This window comes from Sciurus carolinensis, chromosome 10 (assembly GCF_902686445.1).
Source record: "Sciurus carolinensis chromosome 10, mSciCar1.2, whole genome shotgun sequence".
NCBI lineage: Eukaryota > Metazoa > Chordata > Mammalia > Rodentia > Sciuridae > Sciurus > Sciurus carolinensis.
Genome location: NC_062222.1, coordinates 68,238,875 through 68,256,497, shown reverse-complemented (window position 1 = coordinate 68,256,497; position 17,623 = coordinate 68,238,875). Strand labels below are relative to the sequence as shown.

The window sequence follows — 17,623 nt, the reverse complement described above, 5'->3', positions numbered from 1 at the left end:
GAGTATTTATTTAGATAATCAAATCTGTTTCACAGCAATTGGGACTGAATACCAAAGTAAAAGAGAGTCTATGCACAGCTTTCACTTCCTTGGTCTGTTCACTACTACTGGGGGCCTCTGAAGAACCTGGGGAAAGTCCTCTATAATGGTTCAAGCAGTGATGAGTTAGTAAAGGAATGGAAACAGCTGAAACAGCTCACCCTCCTGCTTTCACTAGTAGTAGAAAGAGATAAATTCTGCCTGGAGGCTGTCTTGGGGCTCAGAGAAAACATTAATTTGGTGTGAATTAGGCCAGACATGTGTGTGTATGCCAAGAGGAGAAGCCACAGTGAAGTCTCTTAGGAAGTAGAATCCAAGGATGACAGGAAGATCAGTAGAGTAGGAGAAGGAGAAAAGGAGGAGGCCAAGGGGAGGGAAAGTGGGCAGTGGAAGGGGTGAACCAGGATTGAATTCAAGTTCTATGCATGTATGATTTTGTCCAAATGAACCCAACTAATATGTATAACTATAATGTTCTCATGCAAAAAAAGAGCAAGGTAAAGAAAGATGTTAGAACTTAAAAAGATAATGTTTATTAGTTGAGATCTATTTATAGAGAATGAATTGCTTTGCTATTATTAATATTTTGTATTTTTCTGGCCTAAGGACATATTTCTCCAAACCCTCTGTCACTTAACATTGGCTAAAATAAGACCTTCTGAGAGTGAATCAAAGTGTCACATCCCCTCCAACATGGGACACTGAGATCAGAGAACAGGACAAAGCTCCCATTCCATGAGACATTGTCTTCAGAGGACATAGTTCAGAGACTGGGCAGATTATACGGAGCAACCTGTCCAAGCCACCAAAATAAACAGCCATGAGGGCATGGAAGGAGTGAGCACACGAACCAACAGTAAGGCCCTTCCCCTAGCTGGAACTATTAAATTTTTCAGAACCTGCCGCCCTTAGGAATAAACCTCTGACTCCTTATGTTCACGTTCTGCACACAGATCCAATGATGGACAGCCAGCCAGAGGGCATGGAGCACCTACTCCCTCAACACTGACGGCTGAACTAAACAGGAGAATTTTAAACTGACTCCCTCTATGATGAAGGGAATGCCTCTGGAATTAAGGGGAATTAAAGCTACAAACTTCTGAACTTCCTCATGTTGGGAACAGAAACTCCCCTGTCCTGGCCCATAGTTTACCACAGGGGCTCCTATAATGGGGGGTGAAAGGCGCAGTGTCAATAACCACACAAACAGTGGGAGCCAGATACAGGTAAGAGCAGGAGAGAACTGCTGACTCATTTATATATTTTTATAAATATATAGATATAAATATATATATATAAAAATAAAATATATATAAAAATATCTATAAAAATAAAAAATATATATAAAAATATCTATATTTAAAAAAATATATAATATATATTTATAACCATAAATATATAGATATTATAGATATAATATCTATATATTTATATATATATATATACACACACACATACATATTTATATACATAGAGAGAGAAATTACTTGGGGCTGGATCCAGGATTTTTTGCACATTGTACACATAACCTGAAGGTTATTTTATACAATATTTTTAGTAGTTTTGTGCATGAAACAAAGTTTCATGGTGTGGAGTTTTCCAGTTGTCATGTCATGTTGACCAATCAAACATTTTCAGATTTTCAAGCAATTTCAGATTTCAGATTTTGGGATAGGGATGCTGAACCTGCATGAGGTTTGATGAACATATAGGAAATCTCATTTTCAATTCAAACTCTTGTGCCTAGGTAACTTTTGTCTACTTTCTCCATTAAAGATTGAGAGATGTAGGGTTAACTTTCCAGTTGCAATGTGATTTTGCTAATTCTTCTCATACTAGTAGTGGGTATTATTTTCTGTGTTGAAGCTCTATTAATGCAACCTTGTGATTCATGATAGTTAAGTCAGTGAGTATGGTGCCATTTACCCTGTTATTGGCTGGCCAATACACCAATATCCACAAACATGAATCTCTGAGGAAGACATTCAGGATGGAGCAAAGTTGAAAATCTGGTTCACGTCACCAGACTTCAAACCCAGGGGTCATTTAACTGCCACCTATATAGACTCATCATGTTGATTATTCATGGTCACGAGTATAACTGTCACTCAAGGACATCTCGGACAGCCCAAATCCAGTACAAGGGAAAAGTCTGGGTTCATGATTTATGATGTCTGTTAAAATAATCATCCTTCAAAGTCAGAAGCATTGTTTCCCTGAATTTCCAGCAGATGGCGCTGCACAACCATGACCATGATTACCCCTTTACTGAAGCAGTGAAAGCTAAACAGATCCTGAGACCTTCAGGATGGAAATTCAGATCTTAAACACAATATGAAAAATAAAGGAAATATATCTTTACTTGATGCCTGGAATACTTATATTTAATCATTATTTTAACAATACCCTATTCAGGAATCAAAATTTTAGAATAAATTATCAACATTTCTTTTTCAGAATAACAAAGTCAATGGTAAAATTCCTCCAAAGAGTCCTGTATGAATCCACCCAAATACTTTATAATTTTATGTTAATTGGAAATAATCAACTTAATCATAATTATTTAGCTCCCTTTTAGAGCCTTCACTTATTACTCTTTCTTGTCAGATTTTCCCCTCAGTAAGCTCTGGATCCACAGAATGTCTGAGCAGAGTGCAGCATACCTGTGTCAGGCCCTCTGACAGAGCTGGGCAGGAAGCATGCTCCCCACTGCTACTCTCCATCATGTCAAGTATGATAGAAAGAACAGGAGATCTGAAAAGGATGGGAATTCTCACTTGCCTCAGTTCCTCCTTTACTGATGATTGCTAAATTGTGTGGGTGCTGGAAGCTCAGGTTCTGGGTGTGGCACTCCCTCCTGTAGCAGAGGAGAAAGTGATGCCTACTAGCTGAGCAGGGACTTTTAAATGTCTGAAATTATGAAGCTAGACCTTCTATTTCCAAATTGATAGGAAGTTGCTACCATTAATTGAACCATTTAACTGTCTAACTGTGACACAACTGAAATAGGAATTCGGCAAGAAAAATTCTCACTTCAGTTTTGGGAAAACACTAAAGATCAGAGGAATCGGTGTGAGAGTAAAATATGCATGTTACTGTTTCAACCGATATGCATTTACTGAGAACCTATGAAGCATCAGGCTCTGGGCAGGAGAGGAAAGAACACCAGAGTAAAATTTCAGTGCTGATCACAAGTTGTCTACTGATTGAATGAAGGAGAGAACTGATCACTGTATTTATATATTATAGGATATATATCCTATTTGTCAACTAGATGATGTGTGTTTGCAGTACATGGTTTGTATCTCTTTTTTTCTTCCTTCTACCTTATAAAATGACTTTACATCCAGAAGAAATCTTAGTAAGACTGTCTTTGTTAAGTTTTCATTAAAAAATGTATATGTTGAGTAGTATAAATATGGGAAGACTGAATGGAGGCCTAAAAGGAAGCAATCCTCTGGGACAGAGGCCTTGAGAAATCTGGTTCTTCTTTTAGCACAAGAGTCTGTAAGGATGAAGGTATTTGATAAAAATGAATTGCTGCTCACTTGGAATGAGCTGGACCTGTAGGGTTTTTATTTTTGCCTCATAAAGTCAGGGAAAGAAAAGAAAAGATAGATACTTTTTGAACACATCTCTGTATTATTGTTGTTTTAGTCTTATTGCAATGCAGTTTATTAGTTGAATTACCAGCAGCATTTGGTGTGGTTCATTCTTGGCAATGATATTGGTAAAGTTCCTCTGATACATCACCAATTTGGGTTCCTCCCTGGAGTCTGTGAGATTATTATTATTATTTTTTTTTACTGCTTTATTTTTTACTATGTGGTGGAAGAGATATTGGACATCTACACTCACACAATATAATTTTTAGGAGTTTCTGGAGTTGTCTCTATATGGTGATCATTGTGGAAGTTTGGAGAACACCAAATTTCCTACCCTATTCTAAAATGTGTTAATTATAATCATTGATTTTCTTAGCATTTTAGATCTCAATATTCCCAGAAGAGAATCTGAATTTTCTTTGACCTAAATCTACTTGTAGGTTACTACTTATTTTCCAATTTGTGAGGTGAAATCGTTCTGAGTATCAAGAGGCATTTACAGTGAGCTCTCAATTGACCACAATAATCACAGAAAAACCTGCTAATTCATATTTGTGTTTAGCTTGCCATAAATTCACATAAGGAAAATTATTTATGGGCATTTTGCTAATGATATTTTCCCCACTTACTGAAAAAAAATTAGTGTTTTTCTGCACACCTCTCAGGTTATGACAATAAAAATATCCTGAAATATTTATAGTGGCAGAGTAAACCTCTTGCAGTTTAAACTTTCCTGCAAACAGTCTACAAAGAACAAAATTTCCCATATGTCCATCAAAGTACTCTGTTTAAGGTATAAGAAATCTAAGGTAGAGATCTACAATCAAGATCATGGCCCCTCTTTCCTGCTGTGCCTGCCTTGACTGTATTGTAGCTTCGAGCATTTCTCCACATGGTTTTCTCTTCATCTGAATCACAATTAATTAAGCACCATCTTAATCACATTCTTCCAGAGGTCTCAGTGGAAAACTGAACCTTAACAACAGCCTGGGAATAATTTCCCCAAGTAATTGTGTAATAATTGATGGCAGACAGCAGTCCACACAGATTAACAATTATCTCAGAGCATAGTTATTGTTTCCAACTCTTGCTTTTTGATGTGGATTGAAGTATCTTTAAATTATTGAGAATAATGATAAAAGTTTAAGTGTGATAGTGTGCACATGAATAGCAGAATTCTTTTCTTTTCACCAAATAGCTTCAACATTGATCAAAGATTAGTCAGTACAATTCCACATTTTAAACTTGCATGCCTACTAGTGAGAAGTTTGATTGCATATCCCAATGTGCTTATAAATTGAGCATTTGTATTGGTATTGTAGGCATATCTGTAAAAACATACACATTTAAAAGAAGAGGCTATAGATAAATACAAATTGAATCCCAACACTTTATTACCACCTAGCTACACATTTTCTTGTTCTCTTCCTCACTCCATTGAGTTGCCTTGAACCCACTATGCACACTCCTGGGAAAATAGCTAATGATGTCTCAGGGGTCACAGACACTGTCTTTTGCTCATGAGTCACAGTAGGTTTCCTTAAACAGCTGTTCTAGAAAGTTCTTACCAAGAGCTGTGTGTTTTCCTGAGTTGATGTTTACTCCTGGAAGGCCTGAGGTTTATCAGAAGGCATAGACTCCACCTAGTGTTTTTCATTCTGCTTACTCAGCTATATTCCTGTTGAGGAGAATATATAACTAAAGTACCAAAACTTTATCATAAAAATAACCAGGATATCAAATGAATAACATCTCAAGTGACATCAAGAGCAATGCTGAATTGCATCAGCTCTTACATTTTTACTTCACTGAGAACACAATTTTAAGGGACCATTAAGAAAAATTCTTGAGGTGTTTTTTGTTTTCCATCACATAACTTAGGTGTTTGTGTTTAATTTGAATTGTTGTGTTCATTCTTTCATTTCCCAAAAATGGTAGACCAATGTTACAGGATAAAAGACACAGAGAAATACCCACATAAGTATAGTTATCTCATACTAGAAATAGGTGCCAAAAACATACCATGAAGAAAAGATAGGCTCTTCAACAAATGGTGCTGGCAAAACTGGAAATCCATATGCAGTAAAATGAAATTAAACCCCTATCTCTCACTCAGTACAAAACTCAACTCAAAATGGATCAAGGATCTAGGAATTAGACCTGAAACCCTTCAGCAACTTGAAGAAAAAGTAGGCCTGAATCTCCATCACGTTGACTTAGGATAAGACTTCCTTAACAAGACTCCCATAGCACAACAAATCAAAGCAAGAATCAATAAATGGGATAGATTCAAGCTAAAAAGCTTTTTCTCAGCACAGGAAACAATCAATAATGTGAAAAGAGAGCCTACAGAGTGGGAGAAAATCTTTTCCACACACATTTCAGACAGAGCACTAATCCCCAAAGTTTATAAAGAACTTAAAAAACTTTACACTTAAAATACAAAGAACCCAATCAATAAATGGGCTAAGGAACTGGGCAGACACTTCACAGAAGAAGATACACAGGTGATCAAAAAATACATGAAAAAGTGCTCATCATCCCTAGTAATTAGATAAATGTTAATTAAAACCACCCTAAGATTTCATCTAACTCCAATTAGAATGGCTATTATCAAGAACAGAGGCAATAATAAGTGTTGGTGTGGATGTGGGGAAAAATGCACACTTTTACATTGCTGGTGGAGTTGCAAATTGGTGCATCCACTCTGGAAAGCAGTATGGAGATTCCTCAGAAAACTTGCAATGGACCCACCATTTGACCCAGGTGTTCCACTCCTTGGCCTATACCCAAAGGACTTAAAATCAGCATACTACAGTGATGCAGTCACATCAATGTTGATAGTGGCTCAATTCAAAACAGCTAGATTATGGAACCAACCTAGATGCCCTTCAATTGATGAATGGATAAAGAAACTCTGGTATATGTACACAATGGAATATTACTCAGCTATAAAGAAGAATAAAATTATGGCATTTGCTGGTAAATGGATGAAGTTGGAAAATATCATGCTAAATGAAACGGGCCAAGCCTAAAAAACCAAAGGCCAAATGTTTTCTCTGATAAGTGCATGATGATATATAACAAGGGTGGGTGGTGGGGGAAAAGAGAAGAAGGAAGGGACTTTGGATGGTTTAGAGAAAATGGGGTGGGAGAGGAAAGACAGTAGAATGAAGCAGACAGTGTTACCCTATGTACATGTATGACTACATGAATTGTGTGAATCTACCTTATGTACAACTATAGAAATGAAAAGTTGTACCCCAGTTGTGTGCAATGAATCAAAATGCAGTCTGTTAAAATAAAAAAGAATTTCATAATAAAAAAAGAACTTAAAAAAAAGAATTGAATTACTACAAAAAAAAATTCCTTTCAGGCAGGGTCCTGACTTCACTTGTGACATACCCCAGGTTCTCTTCCATAAGGCCTCTACCAGAGCAGCATAAGGGTCCTGCCCCCAGGGCTGTGAACTGCACAAGCTGGGAAGGCATCTAGGGCCTTGTCGAAGCAGTGCTCCAGGTGGCTTTGCCATCATGCACAGCAGCTCCCTCCTGGCTCCCAGCCCTGCCTATTTCTGAGGCTAGAACGGCAGCTGAAGTGCTGTCACAGTGGAGAGTCAAGGCAGAAACATACACCATCGTTTGATCCACATAATTGATGCACAAATACATGACTTACTAAGACACACAAAGCATTTCCTGAAATTTTTGCGCTGTTTATTTCTTACGGTTCTTTATCTTTTACTGTATCTTTTGAGGAAAATCATTGCTAATCATTGGAACTGTAAGAAGCCTGTCTTCATGATATGTGAATCACCCTGGGAAATCGTCTCCACATGCGTCTCAGCTGCATTCTGCCCGTTCTTCCTTCCAGCTCCAAGAGCTGTGCCTGGCCTGGGGTAGGGACCCAGCAAACCCTTTTGAGTAAGAAAATAGAAGTGCTGGGTTGAGGAAAGAACAAAACCAAGTCCCTTCTCTACTCTCGCTTTTAGTCTCTCTGTGGATAATATGTGCAACAAAAAATTGCCATTTTCGCATTTTAAAGTGTGGAGTGCTGAGGCAGGAAGTGCACGCACAGTGTGGGGCCACCGTGACCACTGTGCACCAGCAGGACTTCATCAGCCTCCTGACCTGGAGCTCTGTGCCCGTCACACTAACCTCCCATCTCCCCTCCACCTCAACCCCTGGCAACGTACTTTCTGAACACTCTGAGGGCCTCGTATAACTGCACTGGTACAGTCTTGACCTTTTATGACACAGTTTGCCTTGCCATAATGTTTTCAAGGTCTCCTTGGTACTGTGTACTGAAATCTCATTCCTTTTTATGGCAGATTGATATTTCATTATATACACGTGTCACATTGCTTTTTATCTACTCATCTGTTGCTGTCTTCCCTCTTTTACGGTTCTTCAAACTCATCAATTTTAACAGGACCATAAGCCAACTGTTCACAACCATGTCTTCGTGTGCCAAAGACTTTGTCTTTCCCATTATATTCCCCATTATTTTCTCAGCCTAGACTCAGTTGGCATAGCTTGTCTTTGGCGCTCAGGTTGATGATCTCAACACTTTTCAAGAAAGTATGAAAGTACATATAAAATTAGGAAAAAAATATAATGAGAAAAAATATAACAACTGACACCCCAAGAACAAAGACATTGCAGTTGGTATTTGAGCACTATGACAGTGTTAAAAATATTCACAATAGAAATGAGTCACCTTTCCCAAAACATCTACTCAATAATGCAAAGTTATTACATTCTGAATTGTTGATACTTAAGATCACGGCCCTCAAGTAATGAGATATAGTGGAACAGCTACAGAAAACCAAAACTATTTCAAGGCCAAGGTCATCTAAGTGCCTATTGCACATGAGAGGCTCTGAGGCCATTTGTGTATATTTGTATTCTTGTTCAATATGTTACCATACATTTTTGAGCTTCAAATTATAAGTAAAGGAATAGGTATTTTTAATATTCTAGAAGAAAATTCAAAGTACACAGGAATTTCACACTTCTCCCCCAAATTTCCAAATATATGACAAAACAAACCCCAAAAAGAGCCAGTATCAGATTTCCGTGCCAATTACAATGGGATTAGTAGTTAGGAAAGGAAAGGTATAACGTGATGGTGAAGTTGATAGGGCTTTGTGCATGGGGAGACCTAATTACCATGCTGTTTGTTGGATAAAGGGCAATAATGCACATTATTTTATTAAGATTCAGCACACATAATGTCCAGCCACCTTTCCTTATGAAAATATCCATTTGAATTCTGGTCATCTTTTAGAAAATTGTTTCTTTGTTTGTTTGTTTTTTTTCCTTTTTAAGAGATTGTTTTCAGACCTAAAGTGACCGTTGTGAAGATATAGAATTGCCATGTTTTACTCTGATTTGACTTTGGATAGTTAGAGCCACATCTTTTAGAAAATTGTTTCTTTGTTTGTTTGTTTGTTTGTTTTCCTTTTTAAGAGATTGTTTTTAGACCTAAAGTGACCGTTGTGAAGATATAGAATTGCCATGTTTTACTCTGATTTGACTTTGGATAGTTAGAGCCAATTGCTATGTAACTTATCTAATAGTAATTGTATTTGATATTAACGAGATGGAAATTACATGTAGTATGAAAGCATATTATTATTCCAGAACACTTTCATTGCTGATCTAAGCAGCAATACTTTTCCAAAGGAGTTAACAATTTTCTATTATTTGGTAGCTATTCACACTGCCACAATGATCCCAAAGCTTGAAGTCATCTGTAAGAAATGTTGTATCAGTTCTGGTCATTCTCTGATTCTGTATGGTGGTGTTGTGTTTTGTTTTCTTCTGTTTTTATAGTGTAAGTCACTTCCACATCATTTGGGTGAAATCAACTTTGCAGAGTTTGAGGAAGCTGAGTTTTGGGACCCCTGTGTTTCAAGACTTTTGTGCTCTTTATGGTCATCATTCTTTTGGTCTGTACATTTTTATGTATAGTGAGGGGATTTAGATTTAATTTTCATGAATCACCCTCTTCTCTTTTGTCTCATACTTTATTCCTCATTGTTGCAAATTAACACTGGGAAGTAGAAAAAAAGGTTGATTTTAAAAAATTTATTTTACTCCCATTCATTTGGAATTTTATGCATCAGCAATCTTTTACATTGCCTTTCATTCATCTCTCTCTCTTATATTTCTAGGCAATGCAAAAATTATTAGAACAAGTGCAGACTAATAAAGTTATCTAAGACAGAGTTCTGCCTCAAAAGTAGAACATGCTCACTCACATGCTTTTTTTAACACAAATGTCAACACTTCATAGTCACTTGGTAGCCTGACTTTTCAATTCACTCTTGAAAAGAAATACGAACTAAAAAAAGCAAACTAGATCCAGGATGTCACAAGAAGAGTTGAGGTGAATTATCCCATGCCAAGATTAAGATATTCTCCTTTTACTCATTCGTATTTCATGCTTTGTTGATATCTAGAGTCCACCTACAAGAAAAGGTATATATTACCTATAAAACTCAATCCAATAAAGAATGTATATTGTTTTAACAATTATTTTTTTAAAAAACCTTCTTGAGTCTTTTGATTTGGTACAAATTGACACCACTAACACTTTTGATATGTGTTAATTTAAATGATTTTAAAGGTTTTTTTCTTTGTCCTTTTTCTTAACATTTGTGCATTCACTTAGTCTGCTGAAGAGTATTAAGTGAACTTGACTTAGGCTCCTGGTGCTTTTCTATGCTTTCCTTAAGAGTCATGTTAATAAAATCACTAAATTATATTTGTCTTAGTCACCTTTTTTGCTGTTGCGACTAAAAGACCCAACCAGAAAAACTGTACAGGTGGAAGCTTATTTGGGGGCTCAGGATTTCAGAGGACTCAGTCCATAGGCAGCTTGCTCCATTCCTCGGGTTACAGTGAGGCAGGAGAGCATGGCGCAAGAAAACGGCAGAGGGAGATGGCTCACATGATGATCAGGAAGTGGAAAGAGAATCTCCACTCGCCAGATAAAATATATGTAAGCCCGAGCCGTGCCCCAAAGACCCACCTCTCAGCCCCCCACTTCAGTTACCACTCAGTTAATCCCTATGAGGGGAGTCATTCGCTGATTGGGTTAAGGCTCTCACAACTTAATCATTTCTCCTCTAACCCTCCTTGCAGTGTCTCACACACCAGCTTTTGGGCGACACGTTACATCCAAACCGTTAAGTTCAGTAAATTTTGTAAGGATCCTTTGTAAAAGGTGGAATGATGAATTTTCAGTAATTGAGGGTAGCATCCTAGAGGTGGGACCAGGTTCTGGAGAGTAGACGGCATTTGCTGTTGGAGTCATGATGCTGTTGAACAGGACCAAATGTGCAATAGACTCAAGCAAGTCCTTTCCTATCTTGCTGTGTGTAAGCTTTATGGCTCATTTTAAAACCGAACCCTCCTCAGTATCTCTTCCTGTTTTATATAAGTTAGCAGAAGCTTAAGACTTTGTCGCCTACTCACGTTGGTGGTGCTTTGGATTCTGGGCACCCAAATGTCCTCTCAGAAAACAGACCAGGAATTGAGAGTCCTGCAGCAGATGCTTCGCTTGACCTCAGGCAACCTAGTGCTCTCAGTGATCAATCTACCAAATGAGGAACAGAACTGTGATGACTTGAACTGCTCAGATGAGGACATGTATGAATGTTGTACTTCAGAAGCCAACACCTTGAGATTTTTAATTTATAAGATCAACCAGCAGAACATGAAAATAAGATGTTAGTATTTCACTTTATACAAAAATATAACTTTTACACTGCTGCATTAGCAGGAACTATTCTCCCTGCATCCCATACATATAGATAGATGGGTAAATGGACACTTTTAATACAAACTCGTCTTTTGAGCACACAACAATCTGAGCAAAGGATTTGCTCCCTTCGCAAGCTGCCTGGTGTTCACTCTTTGCCTCTGTTTAAAATAATCCATGATGCTGTGAGAGGCTTATTTGAGTCAGAACCTGCCTCTAATTCCCCCACATATCTTCTTCCCCCTTCACCCACATAGACACAGGGAATGGTTTCCTGGTACAGAGGCCCATTTGACAATTAGTGACCCTGGAAAGCTGAATGTGGAGGCAGATAGTGACTCTCCTCTCCCCACTCCTTCAAGAGCCTTTCTCTGCCACCATCTGCTTTACAAAATCTCTTCCAAGGATGCACCCATGAACCCACTTCAAGTAAGATATTTCCAGGCATCAGTTAGTCATTTGAAAGTTTGAACACTAGTTAGACAACTGGGTTGGGAAGGAGAAGGTAGAAGGCATTTTAACTGAAATTATCATCCCTTCTAATGAAGCATTTAACCAGGAATTTATGTGTATTCTATGTTCTGATCTCATTGCATCAGATATTAGTATTTTTTTCTGTTGGAGATTTAGTAACCTTCTAAAAAGAGAGCCCACTTAATTTATGTATCACTGATTGAATAAACATTGACTCCACCATTTAATCCTATATTATTACAGATAGTGGACAGTGTACAGCGTACAGTAGGAGGCATGTGGGAGACAGTGAGGATGTCACGGGAAAGCAAGAGAGCCTGACTCTGCCTGATGAAGAGCTCATGGACTTTCATGTGGACAAACAGAAATAATTACACAAACCACTCTATTCTTCAAACCATTAAGTACAAGGAGGAAGAGCATGTAAATGAGGGACCTGTTATTTCTGGTGCAGGGCTTGGAGAAAATTTATTGCCTACAGAAGTTGTGAATACAAAGACTTACCACTGGGGAAGGAAAAGTCAGGAGACTGAGCAAACTAACTGCCGCTGAACAATAGTTGCAAGTGATTTAACCCTTGCCTTGAATTAGGCCCATCCTGAACACTTTGCATAGTATCCCATTGTCCCACACTACTAATCTGTAAAGGAAATATTGTAACTTTCCCATTTTATAAACGCAAAAGAAATCCTAAAATGAGACAAGAAGATTGTACCACATATTATTAACAGTTGCAAAACTGAAAATCAATTTTACTTGACTACAAAGTCTACATCTTTCATACAAATGTTCCCTTTACTATCTTTTTACTAGGTCTTTATAACCCATTTGCAGAGATTTTTTTCTTCCATATTTTCATTGGTGCTTTATTGTTGTACATAATGTTGGGATTTGTTGTTACATATTTTTATGCACACAGTATAATAATGTAATTTAACCAATATCCTCTTAACTCATGAAAATGTATTCTCTAAATCTCAAATAGGATCATATAATTAAATTTGGTAAGCATAAACTTCTACTTGTTTGTGTTCAGTGTTAACATTTAAAGAATTTCTTAGATATTCACACTCTTTTTAGGTTAAGATGTTCATTTATTATTACAATCTAGTGACTCTTTTTCAAACCACATTATTATATATGGTTTTACAAGTGAAAATGTGTAGTATATTTTCCTTTGGCATGTCTTAATGGAGAAAATAATCTTTTCAAAGAAGATGATCGCAAAACTACTTTTGCCATCATAAAGCCTTCCAATTGAAGAAAATGGATGTAAATAAAAAGGCATATGTCAATCATTGGATTAATGTTTAAAATATATTTAGGCTTCCTCCTTTAACCTCAACCTTTCTTTGATGTACAAACAGAGCATGTTCTTGTCCATCATCAATGACATTTACTCTGAAGTAAAATCTGATGTCTTCCCAGCAGAAAGCTGAAATGGAGCTTATCAGATCTTATCAGTAAGGTAGGATAGTACCAAATTCTCTGAATTTTTAAATTTTCCACATAAAATTATGATTGTCTCAAGTTTCCTAATCAACACTGATCCATTGAGATTGTTTAAAATAAAGAATACACTGCTATTTCTTTGGAATAATTTAAATGTTCTCTATCTTGGCGGCTTAAAGTGATGCTGTTGAATTGGAAATACAATTGGATAAGCCTTTATGCCCTGAATTCAACTCTTTGTTCAATTTTTGTTTAGAAGATCTGTCCAGTGGTGAGAGAGGCATGTTAAAATCACCTAGTATTATTGTGTTATGGTCTATTTGGTTTCTGGAATTGAGAAGGATTTGTTTGACGTACATGGATGAGCCACTGTTTGGGGCATAGATATTTATGATTGTTATGTCTTGTTGATTTATGGTTCCCTTAAGCAGTATGTAATGTCCTTCTTTATCCCTTCTGAGTAACTTTGGCTTGAAGTCCACATTATCTGAAATGAGAATGGATACTCCAGCTTTTTTGTGGAGTCCATGTGCTTGGTATGTATTTCCCCATCCTTTCATCTTTCTTTTTAATCCAATCTGCCAGTCTATGTCTTTTGATTGATGAGTTCAGGCCATTGATATTCAGGGTTATTATTGAGATATGATTTGTATTCCCAGTCATTTGGCTCATTTTTTTTTTTTTTGACACTACTTGCTTTCTCTTTATTTGACAACTCTTCCTTTAGGCTAGTTCCTCCCTTTGCTGATTTGCATCATTGTTTTTCATCTCTTCCTCATGGAATATTTTTCTGAGAATGTTCTATAATGCTGACTTTGTTTTTGTAAATTCTTTTAGCTTTTGTTTATTTTGGAAGGATTTTATTTCATTGTCAAATCTGAAGGTAAGTTTTATGGGTATAAGATTCTTGGTTGGCATCCATTTTCTTTCAGGGCTTGAAAAATGTTGTTCCAGGCCCTTCTAGCTTTTAGGGTCTGGATTGAAAAATCTGCTGATATCTGTATTGGTTTCCCCCTGAATGTAATTTGGTTCTTTTCTCTCACAGCTTTTAAAATTCTGTCTTTATTTTGTATGTTAGGTATTTTCATTATAATGTGCCTTGGTTTGGATCTGTTGTAATTTTGCGTATTTGGAATCCTATAAGCCTCTTGTACTTGATTTTCCATTTCATTCTTCAGATTTGGGAAATTTCCTGATATTATTTCATTGAATAGATTGTTCATTCCTTTGGTTTGTTTCTCTAAGCCTTCCTCAATTCCAATAATTCTTAAATTTGGCCTTTTCATGATATCCCATAGTTCTTGGAGATTCTGTTCATGATTTCTTACCATCTTCTCTGTTTGGTCACCTTTGTTTTCAAGATTAAATATTTTGTCTTCAATATCTGAGGTTCTTTCTTCCAGGTGTTCTATCCTATTGGTTATGCTTTCTATGGAGTTCTTAATTTGGTTTATTGTTTCCTTCATTTCAAGGATTTCTGTATATTTCTTTTTTTCCAATATCTCTAACTTTTTTGAAATGATCTTTTGCTTCCTGTATGTGCTCTTTTAACTGTTGATTGGTGTGATCATTCAAAGCCTGCATTTGCTCTTTCATCTCATCGTTTGATTCCCTGATCATTTTAATTATGTACATTCTGAACTCCCTTTCTGTCATTTCTCCTGCCATGCTGTCATTGGATTTTATTGATGTAACATCTAGATTTGTTTGGGGCATTTTCTTCCCGTGTTTCCTCATATTGTTCAGGTATCAGTGGATTGCTGAGATATTGCAGATTTCCTCTATTGACTTATAGTGGCCCTGAAGATTTCTAGTATATCCCCTCTTAGCCTTCAGTAGCCTGAAGTCTTGGATTAAGTTGATAATGCAGTGCTCCACAAGGAAGCTGCCTCTCTAGGGGTCGTGGCCTTCAGGTGGGGTATATTCCCTGCTAGTGGGCAGAGGTGTCTCCACTTGTTGACCAATGGTCAACCAAAGGGGAACTAGGCTGCAGGCTGAGGCAAGGCCTGTTTGGGCCTGTGTCTCTGGTTTTACTGTCCTTGTGGGAAAACCTCAACCGGCAGGGAAGACTCACCCAGTGGGGAGGTCTCGCTGGTCAGTTCCCCTCCTTAGGTTCCCCTCAATCCACAACTACTGCCTGGGCTAGGCAGCCTTCCTCTGCAATGATCCCAGGGGCCCAGACCTACCTCCTGGGCCTGGGAGCCTTGCCCTGCTCAGAAGAGTCTCCTTAGGCTGCCCCTCCTCAGAGAATCTGCCCGCAGTCCTGGAACCTTCGCTTTGCCCCACAGCTTGTCTCTGTATGGCTCTTCCATCAAGAAGCCACCAAGGTCCTGGGATCGTGCTCTGCACCTAATCTCCTGGAAGTGACCCGCAGCACGCCTCCTCCTCCGGGCAGCCGCCTGAGCTCCGGTGTGGTCACTCTGAATCCAAGCGACCTGCCACGCGCCTCTTCTTCAGGGCAGCTGCCCAGAGTTCCGGTGCGGTCACTTGAAGTCCAGCCAACTCGCTGCACACCTCCTACTCCTGGCAACTGCCCAGAGCCCAAGTGCAGTTGCTCCAGGTCCAAGCGACCCACTGCACGCCTCCTCCTCTGGGCAGCCGCCTGGAGTTCCCAAGCAGTCGTTCTGAGTCCAAACAACTCGCCACGTGCCTCCTCCTCTGGGCAGCCACCTGGAGCTCTGGTGGGTTGCTCCAAGTCCAAGCATTGTGCTCTGAATTCAACTCTTAATAACCTCTAATTCATTGGAGCTGAGGTCCTTTGTATGTTTGGACACTTCCTCTGGTGGAGACTCACTTTCAGGTCCTAAGTTCAGAAGAAACTGGAAGGCAAAATTGTGTAACCCCTCTTCCAGCTCTTACCTCAATTACTATTTGAAAAAAGAAAAAAATTTGGATGACAATATTTAGTGCCTTCCCCATTACCCTTGACCTTCCAAGGGCAGTTGTAATTCTGCCAAAGGTCAAGGTCCCTGGATTGAGACCACAGCCTTGAGCCTGAGGACTTCCACTTGCCAGCTTCTCAGGCAGGGCAATACATTGAACAGAAGGCAGGACAGGGAAATGGGGCAGCTTCATTCTTCTCCATGTGACTTCTTTTCTTGGTAGAAAATAAATTTCCACAGTAACTAATAAAGACTTTTGAAGTACACTACTTGTTGTCCAACATCATGTTGGTAGATAGGGGTGGCTTCTTCACCTGTTTTCTGTTGAATCAAGACTTGGGATCATGTTGTCTGTGGATCGTACCATAAGGGAATATTCCAGCTTCTTAAAATCTCTTGGATGTGACTTAAGGTCCCTGTTATCTTGAATTCAGCATCACAATTGTCTGCGTTTTAGCAAACATCCATGCATAGAAGGTCTCCACATTGTGCAGATTTGATACACAAAATGTTCAGTTACCATAGTTTTGTTAAGTAACAGGAGGTCCTCCAAAACCTGATTCATATTGTTATCACAGTATATGAACTGTAAGTAACAGCACGCAGTACAAACTCCAGTGCTGAATCCTCAGTCTACACATCAATACCCGTAGCAGATGTGCATCATACTTAGGGACCAGTGGTGACACTGCTTCCTGTCTGCTTCTGATTGGTCACTGAACATCTGCTGCTCAGTTCACACAATGACAAAGTGTGTAGTGTTGCTTTCTTGTCCTCTGTGATAAACCTATGTGATATTTTATAGACATGGTAATAGAAAGTGATTGGGCTCCAAAAGATGAAAACATAAGAAAGAAAGGAAACACGGTAAACTGGGAATTGAAATCAAAATCAGTGCCATGGTTTTCCAGAAGAAACAGCTGAGCGTGGGAATGTTTACACTGCCACCACTTAAGAGATCCAAGTGAACAGCCAGAATGACGGTTTATCAATATTAATAAGGAACATGATGGTGATGAAAAGAAAGAAGCTATCTTGGAGGAGGTGATGCCAACAATGATCTTTCCATAAAAGGAAAAATTGTTAGAGATATTTCAGAATAGTGAAAGTGCAAAGAAAATTGTTGCAAAGTGATGTGTATTTAGAAGGGAATATGTCATTCCATCAATGCCCAAAAGACATTCAGTTCATATTGTAAGGGATAATATAATGAAATACATGAGAAGGTGCAGATAGGCCCACTTCAAACTGGTCTTGATACATTTTTTTTCCAAAGGAAATATAACACTTTGCAAATTTTGTAGTATCTTAAATCCCAGTGCACTAAGTATATATTGTATTCACTTTTTTATTTCTGTGTAAGTTTGTTACTGATACTAAAACTTTTGCTGTTAATTATAT

At 38.2% G+C, this 17,623-nt stretch overlaps 1 protein-coding gene across 1 annotated transcript in view; it reads right to left on the bottom strand.

The window, feature by feature from the left end:
• The window catches only part of LOC124994225 (broad substrate specificity ATP-binding cassette transporter ABCG2-like), a 228,086-nt gene that overhangs the window by 149,598 nt on the left and 60,865 nt on the right, over window positions 1-17,623 (bottom strand). The window lies entirely within an intron of this gene.